At 50.9% G+C, this 15,995-nt stretch overlaps 1 long non-coding RNA gene across 1 annotated transcript in view; it reads left to right on the top strand.

Annotated features, from left to right (window-relative positions):
* LOC115086053 overlaps positions 1-5,930 on the top strand; it is a 34,093-nt gene extending 28,163 nt beyond the window's left edge. The window contains exon 3 of the long non-coding RNA XR_003855039.1: positions 5,763-5,930. This is a non-coding gene — a long non-coding RNA (uncharacterized LOC115086053). The remainder of the gene's footprint in view (positions 1-5,762) is intronic.
* The last annotated feature ends 10,065 nt before the right edge of the window (positions 5,931-15,995 follow it).

Raw genomic sequence — 15,995 nt, 5'->3', positions numbered from 1 at the left:
CTGCGATGGGTTCAGCAATTGCTGACTACGCAGGAGCTTCCTCCGGGTGAGGCTGAGCAGGCCAATTGCGTGGAAGCTGCGGTCGCTTATACGGCGGATGCCTTATATGATTTGTTGCGTACTTCGGCTCGCATAATGTCATCGGCTGTTTCAGCTCGGAGGTTGCTGTGGCTCCGTCGTTGGTCGGCGGATGCCACCTCTAAGGCAAGATTAGGTTCCTTTCCCTTTAAGGGCAAGTTGCTTTTTGGAGAGGAGCTGGATCAACTTATTAAGGACCTGGGAGACAACAAGGTATACAAGTTGCCTGAGGATAAGCCGCGTCAATCGCGGGCGTTTGGGAATGCTAGGGCTCGTTTTCGGGGCCAAAGGCGTTTCCGTGCGGGACGGGGTGGTGCCTTTCCCCAGAGACAACAGGCAACAAGAACCCAGTCCTGGTCTCCTTCCTTTCGGGGCAGGAGGCCTCAACGTGGAGGCTCCTCACAAAGTTTCGCTGCCATTAAGCCCGCGCAATGAAGGTGCGCAGGCCCATTCCTCCGTTCCCGTTATCGGAGGTCGGCTGTCCCGGTTTTGGGAGGAATGGATCAAAATAACTTCGGATCAATGGGTCCTCGACGTGGTCCGGTACGGCTACGAGTTGGATTTTGTACGTCCCCTCCGGGATCTCTTTATGGTGTCGCCGTGCGGTCCGGTGGAAAAGAGGCTGGCTATAGCGCAAACACTCAATCACCTACAGGCTCTGGGGGCGGTGACTCCGGTCCCGCCGGACCAGCTTCGGACGGGTCGGTATTCCATTTATTTTCTGGTTCCCAAAAAGGAGGGCACCTTCCGACCGATCCTGGATCTCAAGGGAGTAAACAAGGCCTTACGAGTGCCTCGCTTTCGGATGGAGACGCTACGGTCTGTTATTGCGGCCGTCCACAAGGGAGAATATTTGGCTTCTTTGGACTTCACGGAGGCTTATCTCCACATTGGTATCCGAGAGTGTCATCAACGATACCTACGCTTCATGGTGCTAGGGTCCCACTATCAGTTTTGTGCCCTCCCTTTCGGCCTGGCCACCGCGCCGCGAGTGTTCACAAAGGTGCTCGTAGTGGTCGCGGCTTCTCTCCGTCGGCAAGGAGTACTCGTGCACCCTTATCTCGACGATTGGCTCATCCGGGCGAAGTCGCATGCGGGTTGCAAACGGGCAGTTTCCCTGGTTGTGCGTCAACTTCAGTCGTTGGGTTGGGTAGTCAACTTCGCGAAGAGCAGACTCGAGCCGACCCAACAATTGGAGTTTTTGGGCGCGCGATTCGATACCTCGGTGGGCAAGGTTTTTCTTCCTCATCAACGTATGCTCAATCTCATGGCACTGGTGCGGCGCCTGTTGGCTCTCGCGACTCCCACGGTGTGGGATTATTTACAGCTCATTGGTCATATGGTATCTACTATGGAGATGGTGCAATGGGCTTTTGCGCATATGCGGCCTTTACAGAGATCACTGCTATCTCGTTGGGATCCCAGATCAGAGGATTACGGGCTGGAACTCCCTTTACTGGAGGAGGCCCGCTCCAGTCTCTCCCTGGTGGCTCAATCCAGACAACCTGCTCCAGGGAGTGAACCTGGAACCCCCATCTTGGATGGTGGTGACGACGGATGCCAGTCTTTCCGGCTGGGGGGCAGTCTGCCAATCCCGAGCTGTTCAGGGCACCTGGTCAGCGCGCCAGTCCACTTGGTCCATCAACCGCTTGGAAACCAGAGCGGTACGTCTGGCCTTGCGTCGCCTCCTTCCCATGGTAAGCGGACGGTCGGTACGAGTTCTGTCGGACAACGCGACCACAGTGGCGTACATAAATCGACAAGGAGGCACAAAAAGTCGTGCGGTAGCGACAGAGGTGGCGTTGTTGATGGCTTGGGCGGAACGCCACGTGTCGCGCCTAGCGGCCTCCCACATTGCCGGCGTGGACAACGTTCAAGCGGACTACCTCAGCCGCCAACATCTAGATCCAGGAGAATGGGAGCTTTCGTCAGAGGCGATGTGTCTCATCACTCGGCGGTGGGGGACTCCGCACTTGGACCTCATGGCGACTCGGACGAATGCGAAGGCGGCGCGTTTCTTCAGCCGAAGAAGAGAGCACGCGTCGGAAGGAGTAGATGCACTGGTGCTTCCGTGGCCCCATCACATCCTTCTGTACGTGTTTCCACCGTGGCCCCTGGTGGGGAAAGTGTTACGACGCATAGAGTCCCATCAAGGTCCGGTGATTCTCGTGGCTCCGGAATGGCCGCGTCGTCCGTGGTTCGCGGATCTCGTCAACCTGGCAGTGGACGGTCCTCTACGGCTAGGTCATCTTCCCAATCTCCTGCGTCAGGGTCCGGTAGTTTTCGAGTTGGCGGCTCACTTTTGTCTGGCGGCTTGGCTTATGAGCGGCAGCAGTTAAGAAGGAGAGGTTATTCGGATGCGGTGGTGTCTACCCTGCTTCGGGCGCGTCGGTCTTCTACTACGCTTGCTTATGCTAGAGTTTGGAAGGTTTTCCATGATTGGTGCGCCGGTTTGGGTATAACGCCTAAGCGTTCGGACCGTTTCCTCAGATCCTCATGTTCTTACAGGAGGGCCTGACAAAGGGTTTGGCGTATAATTCACTTCGCGTCCAGGTAGCGGCTCTGGGATGCTTGAGAGGTCAGATGGAAGGGTCTTCCCTTGCGTGTCACCCAGATGTAGCTCGGTTCTTGCGCGGTGTTAGAAACTTGCGTCCTCCTCTTCGGCTCCCCTGTCCTTCCTGGAACTTGAACTTGGTACTCCGTGGCTTGTGTGTGGCCCCGTTTGAGCCTATTCAGTCGGCTTCGTTGAAGGATCTGACTCTCAAGACGGTTTTTCTTGTGGCTATTTCCTCGGCTCGGAGAGTGTCGGAGCTTCAGGCTCTTTCTTGCAGAGAACCGTTCTTGCGTATTTCTGATTCGGGTGTTTCCTTACGAACCGTGCCGTCCTTTTTACCTAAGGTGGTCTCGGCATTTCATGTCAACCAGACGGTTGAGCTACCCTCCTTTTCGTCGGAGGACTTGCGGTCTCCTCAAGGTAAAGATTTGCGGCGTCTGGGCGTCCGGCGAATTCTCCTGCGCTATTTGGAGGTTACCAATGATTTTCGAAAGTCGGATCATCTCTTCGTGTTGTGGAATGGGCCCAAAAAGGGTCTTCAGGCATCTAAGGCTACGATTGCCCGCTGGTTGAAGGGGGCCATTGCATCCACATACATTGGCTGCGGTAAGCCTGTTCCGGATGGGCTTAAAGCTCATTCGTTGCGTGCTCAGGCGACTTCGTGGGCAGAGAATCGATTGGTCTCTTCCCAGGAGATATGTAGGGCGGCCACTTGGAAATCTTGGCATACGTTTGCCAGGCATTATCGCCTGGATGTCAGGGGTCCGTCCTCACAGTCGTTTGGCAGCAGCGTGATTCGAGCGGGACTCTCAGGGTCCCACCCCAGTTGAGGCGGCTTGGGTACATCCCAGCTGTCTGGACTGATCCTGGTACGTACAGGGAAAGGAAAATTAGGTTCTTACCTTTGCTAATTTTCGTTCCTGTAGTACCATGGATCAGTCCAGACGCCCGCCCGCGGTGTTCTGGGAGTCCGCTCTTATTCCATTTTTATCCTTTACATTACAGTTGGTTTCCACACCACAGGTGAAGTGTGTTTTTTCACTGTACAATTGTCATTGTTTCCTGATGACTGTACAACTTTGGTGTTCTATTTGTTTGTCTGTGTTTAAGGAGGTTACTGTTTGATCTGGCCTCTAGGTTGCACTGCATTCAGTTGCCTTATGGAAATTTATTGGGGGTGGCATTTGCTATGGCTAGGTTCTTACTTCTGCTTTGATATCACATATACTGAAGGATCGCAGGTGGCACACCAGTATATCTAGGGGGTGCTTTCAGTTTTCTCTCTGACTCCATCTGCTGGAGGGGAGGCATAACCCAGCTGTCTGGACTGATCCATGGTACTACAGGAACGAAAATTAGCAAAGGTAAGAACCTAATTTTCCTTTATTTACCATTACTACTTCTATATGATCTGATTTTATTTGCTCTATCCTCCTATTGCTCAAATAAACTTACTTTCTTACCTGGACCCATGATGTGTGGCTCTTTATGTAGAGGATAAGCTCCTGGGTTCAAGCCCCCAGGTATAATCCCAGTAATTGTGTATATTTATATGAGATTACCCCATAGGTCAGAGCCCCTGGGCAGGATACCAGAGTGCATGGTCTGAACCCATAACACCCACTCAAAATTTGATAAATCTCAATCATATTATAGTGCCCCCTAGCTGCAACTGGTGGAAATGGTTAATCCCTTCTGCTACAGTGGTTCTAGTTTCCGAGTGGCAGTAGGGTAGGTCGATGGTACTGGAGTTGAGTTGCAACTAAAGGGGTTCCAGATGTTTCCTTCTTCCCGACCAGGTAATTTTAGAAGAAATGGGAAATCCCACCCAGCCAGTGGAGCTCACAGAGGTTGGGATGGGAAGCAGGGAGTAAGAAAGATATTGGGGTAGATTTTCAGACGAGCGCGAACAGCCTACTTTTGTTTGCGCTCCAGGCGCAAACAAAAGTACGCTGGATTTTAGTAGATATGCGCGTAGTCGCGCGTATCGGCTAAAATCCTGGATCGGCGCGCGTAAGGCTATCGATTTCGTATAGCCTGCGCGCGCCGAGCCGCGCAGCCTACCCCCGTTCCCTCCTAGGCCGCTCCGAAATCGGAGCGGCCTAGAAGGGAACTTTCCTTTGCCCTCCCCTCACCTTCCCCTCCCTTCCCCTACCTAACCCACCCGCCCGGCCCTGTCTAAACCCCCATCCTACCTTTGTCGGGGATTTACGCCTCCCAGAGGGAGGCGTAAATCCCCGCGTGCCAGCGGGCCTCCTGCGCGCCGGGCCGCGACCTGGGGGCGGGTACGGAGGGCGCGGCCACGCCCCTGGGCCGTAGCCACGCCCCGTACCCGCCCCGACACGCCTCCCGACACACCCACTCCGAAAACCCCGGGACTTACGCGAGTCCCGGGGTTCTGCGCGCGCCGGTGAGCCTATGTAAAATAGGCTCACCGGCGCGCAGGGCCCTGCTCGCGTAAATCCACCCGGTTTTGGGCGGATTTACGTGAGCAGGGCTCTGAAAATCCGCCCCATTATGTATGAAAGAATTGTTTAAAATTAACATAAGCTTTATTGTGATAACCATTATGAAATGCAAATAAAAAAAATGTAACTAGCTGGCAATGATGTTAAAGCCAGAATCAATAGCTATTGTGTACCAACAGTAGATGCAATTCACTTTAAATCTTTTGCAGTTGAGATATTAGAAGAGTTATCGGAACAATATTTACCAACTAAGTCACTATAGTAATTAGCATTTTCTTCTAAGTCTCTCAAAAGAAGCAAGATGCATTCAAAACAGTTATTCAGGCAAGTCACAATATTGTCCACTCTTGATCTTTATACTGCATTTTACTTAACACCAATGCATTCTATGAACTTGATGCTTTGGACTACTCTCTAACTTGCAGTAGCTTTGAATATTTTCTCTTATGTAAGTATAATTTTCTACCTGTAATTCTGTTATGTATTTCTTTTGGTTTTTAGTGAATGTTACTAGTGTCTGGCCAGACCTAGGCTGTTGTGAGAGTGCAAACAGCTGTAGGATGCAGGGTGCATTGTCTCTGTTGCTCCAAATAGATGCTTGTGGCGAATGAAGCACTCCTGGCTTGGTTAATCTGGTCCTCTTCTCTTTGTTTGCTTTCCAGGAACCGCAGGAACAACCTAATGGCCTGACTTTAAGAAATCAAAAAGAGAAACTATCTGCCTCTCATCATTTATTTTCTGGCAATCTAAAAATGTGGCCCTTTTATGAATGCACAGGAGCCTACCATGTACTGATAGTCTAACTAATAAAATGAAAGAATAAGCAATTATCCTTAATTACTGGTCTTTTCTATTCCTGTGGGAACATAAAATATTTTAACTATTTTTCCAGTCACTCTTTCAAAATGTCCCACTCCTTTCTTCAGAGAGGTGGTTGTCTAGATTTGGATTCTCCTTCAGAATTTTGACTCTTTGCCTTGCTTGGTAAAAAAAAACAATTTGATTTTCCCTGTACGTACCTGGATCAGTCCAGACCATGGGTTATGTCCCCAATCCAGCAGATGGAGTCAGCACAAGCTTCGAGGGGGCGTCACCATATATACTACTACCCCCTCTGCAGGAGTTCAGTATCTTCTGACTCCAGCAGATGCGAGTAGGGGACTCAGGGTTTCTCTCCCTGTTGTTGTAAATTAATCTTTTCCCTTTTGCTTCCTCCTTTTCTGGGCTTCTGCCTAGTTTGTCTGGTGGATCAAGTTTTTCTCTTTAAAAAAAAAAAAACAAAAAAAAACTCTAATTCAAAGGCAGGCTGTGGGGAGGCGTGGCTTACCCCCTGTGTTTGTTTCCCCTCCCGGTGCTGAATCCTAGTAGTTAGGACGGGGTATGTGAGATTATATTTTCTTTTTGTTAGTTTTTCTTTGCAGCTCTCCCCAACCCCGGGGCCTCGCGGCTGCCGGTGGGGACGGTCTTCCATTGCTTGTGTCTAGGGCAGCCTCGTGGGCTGCTGGGGCACACAGAAAAGTTTTTCTTCTGCCGGGTTGTGAGGCCAGGAAGGCCCCCCCGCGCCGATTTCTTCAGCGGGCAGTGCAGGCTTTCTGGCCCCCCCGCAGCGGCGGTTTTTCGCACGGCCACCCTCCCGAGCCTCAATTTATTTTTTTCTTTCAGCCGGCGTTGCTCTCGCGGGGTGCTCCCGATGCCGCGGCCGTTGCGTTGCTCGGCCTGCGGCGAAACCGGGATCCAGGATCTCCCGCGAGGGCATCTGCGCTCGGTGCCTTCCCGGGGGGGAAGCACCTCGCGGTCCATCGCCGATTTGGTGTTGCTCTCTGCGATGCCCGGGAGGCGCGGGCCGGCCCCTCCCCCATTCCTGGCGGGAACGGCGGCCATTTTGCAGGCACAGCGCCCTGAGGAGGATCCAGCAGCGCTGGAGGAGGGGGATTGCGATGCGGTTTCTCCGCTGTTTTTGCCGCCGATCTTATTGCCGGAGCAAGGTCCGCAGGGGCAGGGTCCAACGGGGGTTTCCCCCCCCCGGAGCCCCCTCGGGCAGGCCGGGGTTTTCCCCGGAGTTTGTTTTGCTGATGCACACAGCCTACCTCCAGGGGTTGGAGGCTCCTGCGGGGCCTCCCCCTCCCAAGATCCCACGGACGTCCCCCCCGTCACAGGCCCCCCCCGCTCCGGCGGGCGCGGGGGCCCCTCATGTTCACCCTCCAGCTCGGGCCCGCTTTTCGGCTGCGGCTGTGGGAGCGGTGTCAGGAACAGCGGATCCGGGGTCTGATCCCCCGGATTGCGGACAAGGAGACTCCATGCCTGAGGGTGACGACCCGCGCACGCTGCGCCTCTTCCAGAGGGACGAGTTGGATGACCTCATTCCACTTATAATTCAGGAATTGGATCTGGACCCGCCGCCGGACCCGCCTGCTCCAGTGGCGCCGGCAGTCGTCACTTCTTCGAAGAAGGGGGACCGGGTCCTGGCAGCCCTGCGGCCCAGGGCTCGGGCTTTTCCCATTCACGAATCGTTCCTGCAGCTCCTCACTGGGGAATGGGATACCCCGGAGGCTTCTCTGAAGGGCAGCCGGGCCATGGAAAAGCTCTACCCCCTGCCAGAGGATTTCCTGGACCTCATTAAGGCTCCGAAGGTGGACTCCGCGGTGTCGGCGGTCACGAAGAGGACGACGATACCGGTGACAGGAGGAGCGGCCTTGCGGGATACGCAAGATCGCAAATTGGAGGTTTTCCTGAAGAGGGTCTTCGAGGTCTCCGCTCTGGGTATGCGGGCAGCAATGTGCAGTTCCCTTGCCCAGAGGGCGAGTCTTCTCTGGGTACAACAGCTGCTCACGTCGCAGGAACTGCCCGCGGAGGAGGCCGCCCAGGCGGACAGACTAGAAGCGGCGGTGGTGTATGGGGCGGATGCTTCATACGACCTGTTTCGGATCCTAGCGAGATCCATGGTGTCGGTAGTGGCGGCACGGCGCCTCCTGTGGCTTCGCAACTGGGCGGCGGATACGTCCTCCAAGTCGAGTCTGGGCTCCCTTCCATTCAGAGGTAAGTTCCTCTTCGGGGAGGACCTGGATCAGATCATCAAGTCTCTGGGGGAAAACGCGGTTCATCGGCTGCCGGAGGACAGATATCGGCCTTCGCGAGCATATGCCTCTTCCCGGACCAGAGCCAGGGCGCAACAGCGCTACAGGAGCTACAGGCCATCGGGCTCTAGGCCCGCCGCCTCCAGGCCACATACCGCCCGCACCACCCCCGGAGCAGGTAACCCCTCTCCTAAGCCTTCGCAATGATGTCAGGCTCGCCCACTCCGCCAGTCCCAGAATTGGGGGACGGCTGAAGTTTTTCTACCAGGAGTGGGCGCAGATCACCTCGGACCAGTGGGTCCTGGACACCATAGAGCACGGCTACGCATTGGAATTTGTCCGTCCTCCACAGGCAAGGTTCATTTTCTCCCCCTGCGGGTCGGTGCTCAAGAGACGGGCGGTGCAGGCGACGTTGGACAGACTTCGGGAAATAGGTGCTATCGCCCCCGTGCCCTCCGGAGAGGTGGGCTCGGGCCACTATTCCATCTACTTCGTCGTGCCAAAGAAGGACGGGTCCTTCCGGCCCATCCTGGATCTCAAGGAAGTCAACAAGTCCCTCCGAGTGGTCCGGTTTCGCATGGAAACGCTGCGGTCCGTGATTGCGGCGGTACATCAGGGGGAGTTCCTCGCCTCTCTGGACCTCACGGAGGCCTACCTGCACATTCCCATCCGCCGGGACCATCACCGTCTCCTCCGGTTCAAGATCCTGGACCAGCACTTTCAGTTCATAGCTCTCCCGTTCGGATTGGCGACGGCACCGCGTACCTTTACCAAGATCATGGTCGTTGTGGCAGCAGCCCTTCGAAAGGAGGGCGTGCTGGTCCATCCCTACCTGGACGATTGGCTCATTCGGGCGAAGTCCTTCAGCCAGGGACAAGCAGCGGTGCGCAGGGTGGTCCAGTTTCTACAGTCCCTGGGCTGGGTGGTGAACTTCTTCCAAGAGCTCCCTCGTACCCTTGCAGCGCTTGGATTTTTTGGGAGCGTCCTTCGACACCCGGCTGGGCAAAGTCTTCCTGCGTCAGGACAAGGCGCAATCGTTGCGGGAGCATGTACTGCGGTTCTCTGCCTTGCAAGATCCCACCTCCTGGGACTACCTCCAACTCCTGGGGGTGATGGGTTCCACCATCGACATGGTCCCCTGGGCGTTTGCGCATCTCAGACCCTTGCAGTGGGCGCTCCTCTCCCGTTGGAAACCGGTTTCGCAGGACTACCAGATGATTCTCCCACTTCCGCAAAAGGCCAGGGACAGTCTGGGCTGGTGGCTGGAACCGTCGAGTCTGGCCCACGGAGTGTCTCTCGACTTGCCCAATTGGGTGATAGTAACCACCGATGCCAGTCTGCTGGGCTGGGGTGCGGTCTGCGATCGAAGCGCCACGCAGGGGACGTGGTCCGCGGTGGAGGCGAAGTGGTCCATCAACCGTCTGGAAACCAGAGCGGTCAGGCTAGCTCTGCGACACTTTCTGCCGCTCCTTCGGAACCGGGAGGTCAGAATCCTATCAGACAATGCTACCACCGTGGCCTACATCAACCGCCAAGGCGGCACGCGCAGCCCGCAGGTAGCGCTAGAGGTGGCGCTGCTGATGCAATGGGCGGAGCGTCATCTCGTTCGACTAGCGGCCTCGCACATCGCCGGAGTGGACAACGTGCAGGCGGACTTCCTCAGTCGTCAGCTGCTGGACCCCGGAGAGTGGTCTCTGTCCGAGGAAGCGATGCAACTTCTAGTCCAGCGTTGGGGAGCCCCCCACTTGGATTTGATGGCCTCCGCTCTCAACGCCAAGGCTCCTCGCTTCTTCAGTCGCCGGAGAGAGCGCGGCGCGGAGGGAGTGGATGCGCTGGCCCTTCCGTGGCCGGCTCATCTTCTTCTCTACGCGTTTCCACCGTGGCCCCTGGTGGGCAGAATGCTTCGCAGAATAGAAAGTCATCAGGGGACCGTAATCTTCGTCGCTCCGGAATGGCCCAGGAGGCCTTGGTTTGCGGACCTGATACAGCTGGTGATCGACGGGCCAGTCAGACTGGGGCACCTCCCCCGTCTCTTACGTCAGGGCCCAGTATTTTTCGATTAGGCAGAACTCTTCTGTCTTGTGGCCTGGCTTTTGAGAGGCGCCGCCTCCGGCGCCGGGGCTACCCGGAGGCGGTAGTATCCACTCTACTGCGGGCACGTAAGACATCGACGTCGGTGGCCTATGTTCGAGTCTGGAAGGTGTTCGAGCTGTGGTGTGCTAGTCAGGACACGAGACCTACTAAGGCTTCGGTACCTCAGATCCTGCAGTTTTTACAGGCGGGGGTGGACAAAGGACTCGCCTATAATTCTCTGCGGGTGCAGGTGGCCGCCCTAGGTTCGCTGTTGCGTGATGGCGGTTCCCTGCTACAGCATCCGGACATTGCGCGTTTCCTCAAGGGGGTCAAGCATTTGCGGCCTCCAGTACGGGACCCGTGTCCCTCCTGGAGTCTCAACCTGGTGCTTCGCTCCCTGTCGGGACCACCGTTCGAGCCACTGAGCACTGCTACGATCAAGGATCTCACCCTCAAAGCGGTATTCCTGGTGGCCATCTGTTCCGCTCGCCGCATCTCGGAGCTGCAGGCTCTGTCGTGTAGAGAGCCTTACCTGCGTTTCTCCGACTCTGGAGTGTCGCTTTGCACAGTGCCTTCCTTCCTGCCGAAAGTGGTGTCTGCATTCCATGTGAACCAGACGGTGGAATTGCCGTCCTTTTCTTCCTCCGAGCCGAAGGCTCTCCGACTATTGGATGTCAGGCGCACGCTGCGTCTCTATCTGGAGGCTACCAATGAGTTCCGGATTTCTGATCATCTCTTCGTGCTTTGGTCTGGTCCCAGGAAGGGGTCTCAGGCCTCAAAAGCGACCATTGCGAGGTGGTTGAAGGCGGGCATTGCTGCTTCATACATTGGGGCGGGGCGGACTCCCCCACCCGGCATTGTAGCTCATTCTACTCGTTCTCAGGCGGCTTCCTGGGCGGAGGCTCGCTCGGTCTCTACTCAGGAAATCTGCAGAGCAGCTACCTGGAAATCTTTACACACGTTCTCGAGGCACTATCGTCTGCACCTCGCCTCCTCGGTCACGGGACATTTTGGCGAACAGGTTCTCCGAGCAGGCCTCGCAGGACCCCACCCGATTTAGGGAAGCTTGGGTACATCCCATGGTCTGGACTGATCCAGGTACGTAAAGGGAAAAGAAAATTATTACTTACCTGCTAATTTTCGTTCCTGTAGTACCATGGATCAGTCCAGACGCCCACCGCGCTTGGGTCTTTCTATCCTGCTCGACTCTTCTCTACGGGACTGTAGTGTGATAGGGCTTTCCCGGCTCCTCAGTCGCACTGTTTCTCACAGCCCCCTTCATGTTGGCGTGCTGTTTGCGCAGCGTCCTACCCGTTGGTAGGACGGTTCCAGTTTTTCTATTGCTGTTACACGGTTTATTGTTGCCGGTTCTTATAAACTTGATCCACTAAAGGGGTTCTATTTCTACTCGGGCTTTGATATACTCGATACTGAACTCCTGCAGAGGGGGTAGTAGTATATATGGTGACGCCCCCTCGAAGCTTGTGCTGACTCCATCTGCTGGATTGGGGACATAACCCATGGTCTGGACTGATCCATGGTACTACAGGAATGAAAATTAGCAGGTAAGTAATAATTTTCTTGTCCCACTTAATGTCTTTTGACTGTTCACCAAACAGTAACACTGGCTCAAAATATAGATTTTTCTTCAGTGGAATTACATCTCAGAATATAGAAGGCAAAGTGGGGTACAGTTGCTTCTCATTGGTTTAGTCCAGCTTTTTCCCCTTTGTGCCCTCTGGCAGAAAGGTTTTCACTGGGTGATAACTGGCTTCAGAACTATGCCACAATCATGCACTTCAATCTCCCCTTCTGCTTGGAATTTGGACTTTACATTTTCCCAGTCACATTTTAAATTGTAAATCGCTCTGAATAGAATAGGTAAATTCCGTGTTCCTGTTCATTTAATTATTTTTAACTTTGTCTGTACTTCTTCCTTACCTTGACAGTGGATTTTTTAATTTTCAAAATCTCCTCCACTCTTTGACTTGTTCAGGCTTTTACTATTGATAGATTTTCTCTCTCTGTTCCCACTATTTCTGTCTCAAAAAAACAGGGTTTTCTTCTTTTTTCCCTGATTCCAAGGCAGAGCTCCACATGTAAGCTTCCACTACAGATGTTACAGAACGCGGCAGCCAGAGTCTTGACCAACACCAATCGTGGAAACCACATCACGCCCGTTCTACAGAACCTACACTGGCTTCCAATAAACCATAGAATTTTATACAAATCCCTCACCATAATCCACAAAGCTATTCACAAACATCTCCAGCTTGACCTCCAGATCCCACTCAGACTCCACACCTCCACCAGACCAATTAGAGAATTGTACAAGCTTCTCGCTACACAGCCACCAAAGAACGAGCATTCTCGATAGCAGGTCCCACCCTCTGGAACTCCATCCCACCAGACCTCAGATTGGAACCCTGCTTACAAACATTCCGGAAAAAACTTAAAACATGGCTTTTCCGCCAAGCTTTCCCATAACAGGTCCGACTTTAAAAACCTTTTTATTTTACTTCCTCGCCAGACATGTACCTAACCCTGCTTTATTCTACCCAAAATGGTTATTTATTTATACAAATGGTTATTCTCTCCCTTCCTCTTCCTTCCTGCGTCCAAGTTTTTGATACACCTTGTTAAATGTAACTTTCTGACTCCTGTTAAAGCCCTATTGTTAAACAATTGATAATGTATGTTAACCCTTGGTTCATTGTAAACCGATCTGATATGACTCTCGTCATGAAGGTCGGTATATAAAAGAATTAAATAAAAAAAAAAAAGCTCCTGCCTCTGCACAAGAACAGTCTCTTTCTGCACGTGGCTTTTTTTTTCTACAAGGAGGATTACTGCCCTGAATGAGGTCACAAAACAGAAAATAGTTCCTCACATAATGCTAATATATCCTTAAACACTTCTTACTGGACTCCTTTATAACCTCCTTAAGATGGCAGAAGCCTGACAATTAATATCATCCAGTTAGAACTTTTATTAAACATAGTACTAAACTTTTAAGAAACAGTCAATGTACAACCCCTTGAATCTTCCACAGCCTTTACACACAAAAAACAAAAAGCACGAGCTTTCTTGCAGCTAATGGAGGATCACCAATTACTGTATCCAGCACAATATGGTTTTAGGAAGGCCCATAATACCGAGACCCTTTTGATTTCTTTGTGTGACACCATTCAAAGAGGATTCGACCAGAATACTTCTTATTTATTGATTTTACTAGATATTTCAGCGGCGTTTGACACTGTTAGTCATGACGCACTTGTTTTAAGACTTCAAGAGATGGGACTCGCTGATACCACTTTGGCTTGGTTTAAATCTTTTCTCACCAATAGATCTTATGTGGTTCAGCTAGGAACAACCAATTCATAAACGGTTGATCTCCAAACGGGAGTTCCTCAGGGATCATCGCTTTCTCCAACCTTGTTTAATGTCTACATGGCCCCGTTATGTAGACTTTTATCAGGACTGGGTGTGGTCTATTATTTGTTTGCTGACGATATCCAGATTTTGATTCCCATAAAAGATTCATTAGTGGATACGTTAAAACTTTGGGATATCTATTTTAAGTCAATTAAACAGCTGTTCACTCATATGTCTCTAGCCTTAAATAATTCAAAAACAGAAATTCTTTTTATTTCTAATAAGGTTTCTGAGAATAAAAAAGCAGATATTTCCACTCTTCCATCAACTCTTAAGTTTCTTTATGAGGTCAGAGATTTAGGTTTCATTCTGGACTCTGAATTAAATATGAAAGCATCTATTAAAGCTACGTTAAAAGATGGCTTCTATAAATTAAGAGTTTTAAGAAAATTGAAGCCTTTACTACACACGAATGATTTTCGAATTGTACTCCAGGCCTTGATACTTCCGAAAATAGATTATTGTAATGCTTTGTTTTTGGGTGTCCCACTTTCTACTATTCGCCCTCTGCAATTATTGCAGAATGCGGCTGCTCGTTTATTGGCTAATTCTAATAGATGTGATCACATTTCACCTGTGCTGATGAAGTTACATTGGCTTCCGGTACATTATCGTATTCAGTTCAAGTGTTTGACACTTATTCATAGAGCCATCTACGGCTCTAACTCTGAATGGTTGAACACTTCTTTACATCTACATGTGCCAGCTCGGAACTTGAGATCACTGGGACAAGCTTTGCTAACTATTCCATCTCCCAAATTGGTTCGCTTGGGTTCAGTCAGAGAGAGGTCTCTCTCCCTGGCAGGGCCCAAACTTTGGAACTCTTTGCCTACTGATATTCGTCTTGAGGACAATATCAATAGTTTTAAGAAACAATTAAAGACCTGGCTATTCCAGCAGGCCTTTACCCAAATTAATTGATCTCTTGTTAGGTTCTGTGATTTGGGGAAGCGTGCCATTGAAAGAATAGCGATGTGGGATGACTGGGTAACTTTTTGGTGGGCTATAGAGGCTGATGGGTTTGTATTTTTTATTTATTTTTTTAAATGTGCTAGTTTTATATTACTGTTTTTTGTTTTTACTTATGTATTTTTTAAGAAAAGTATGTAAACTTAGATTAGTTTTTATGAAGAATGTTTTTTTTGAATTTGGTACTGCAAATTCAATGATTGTTAACCGGCTTGATATATATTTGAAAGTCGGTATATAAAGTTGTATAAATAAATAAATAAATAAATAACGTCAGTAACCATGCAAATTAGCCTGTCATAGGGGAACTACTGACATGCAGAACCTTGTGGTGCCAGCTGAATGGTGCAGCTCCTTGACTGCCCATAGATTTGTATAGCTTCTTGAATTTAACATTTAGTTTTTTACTATTCCTTGCCTCTTATAGTTGTTACTGTTCTATGTAAGGGCTCTGCCTATATGTAAATGGCTCCGCCTAAATGTTCCTATTATATGTAAACCGATACGATGTGCAAACGGCTATCGGTATAGAAGAAACTCTAAATAAATAAATACAATAAATAAATATTGGCTCTACCTGCTTCCCGTGAAGTACCATCCACCTTTATTTCCTAAACATTTTTAATCTTCTTTTTGAAATAAAAATTATATGAAGGGATTTCTCAATACTTGCTCACTAGTTTCAATACTTTTGTTCTGATTTTCTCAGAGTAATTTACATTACTGGAGACCTGTGCTGATGTTACTTCCTTTTTCCCTTTCCTGCAGACCTGGCTGATTCAAAAGGAAAAATTGCATAAGAACATAAGAACATAAGAAAATACCATACTGGGTCAGACCAAGAGTCCATCAAGCCCAGCATCCTGTTTCCAACAATGGCCAATCCAGGCCATAAGAACCTGGCAAGTACCCAAAAACTAAGTCTATTCCATGTTACCGTTGCTAATGGCAGTGGCTATTCTCTAAGTGAACTTAATAGCAGGTAATGGACTTCTCCTTCAAGAACTTATCCAATGAGGAGGATGAGGACATACAGCTGTCCATGGAGGAATTGGAGGAAATACATCAGCTGAGCCAAAGGCGGGCGATACGAGAAAGGAACAGTCTTATAGAAAGCCATTTCCGTAGGTGATAAATATTCATTTATTTACAAGTGTGAAAAACGTGATAATTAAATAAAAGTAACAAGGAACAACTGAAAACTTGTCACAGTTCACTTCCTTGGCCGTTTTCTCCTACGACCATCAGAAAGCTTAGACTGGCCCACCCGGGTATTCCGGCGCAGGGGACTCCTCCCAGTGCTTACACTACCCTAAGAGGGCAGAGGTGCCTGGGGCACATCCG

The sequence above is a fragment of the Rhinatrema bivittatum genome, chromosome 2 (genome assembly GCF_901001135.1).
Source record: "Rhinatrema bivittatum chromosome 2, aRhiBiv1.1, whole genome shotgun sequence".
Classification (NCBI taxonomy): Eukaryota; Metazoa; Chordata; class Amphibia; order Gymnophiona; family Rhinatrematidae; genus Rhinatrema; species Rhinatrema bivittatum.
The sequence above is the reverse complement of the archived record's forward strand: the minus strand, read 5'-3'. Positions and strand labels throughout refer to the sequence as shown.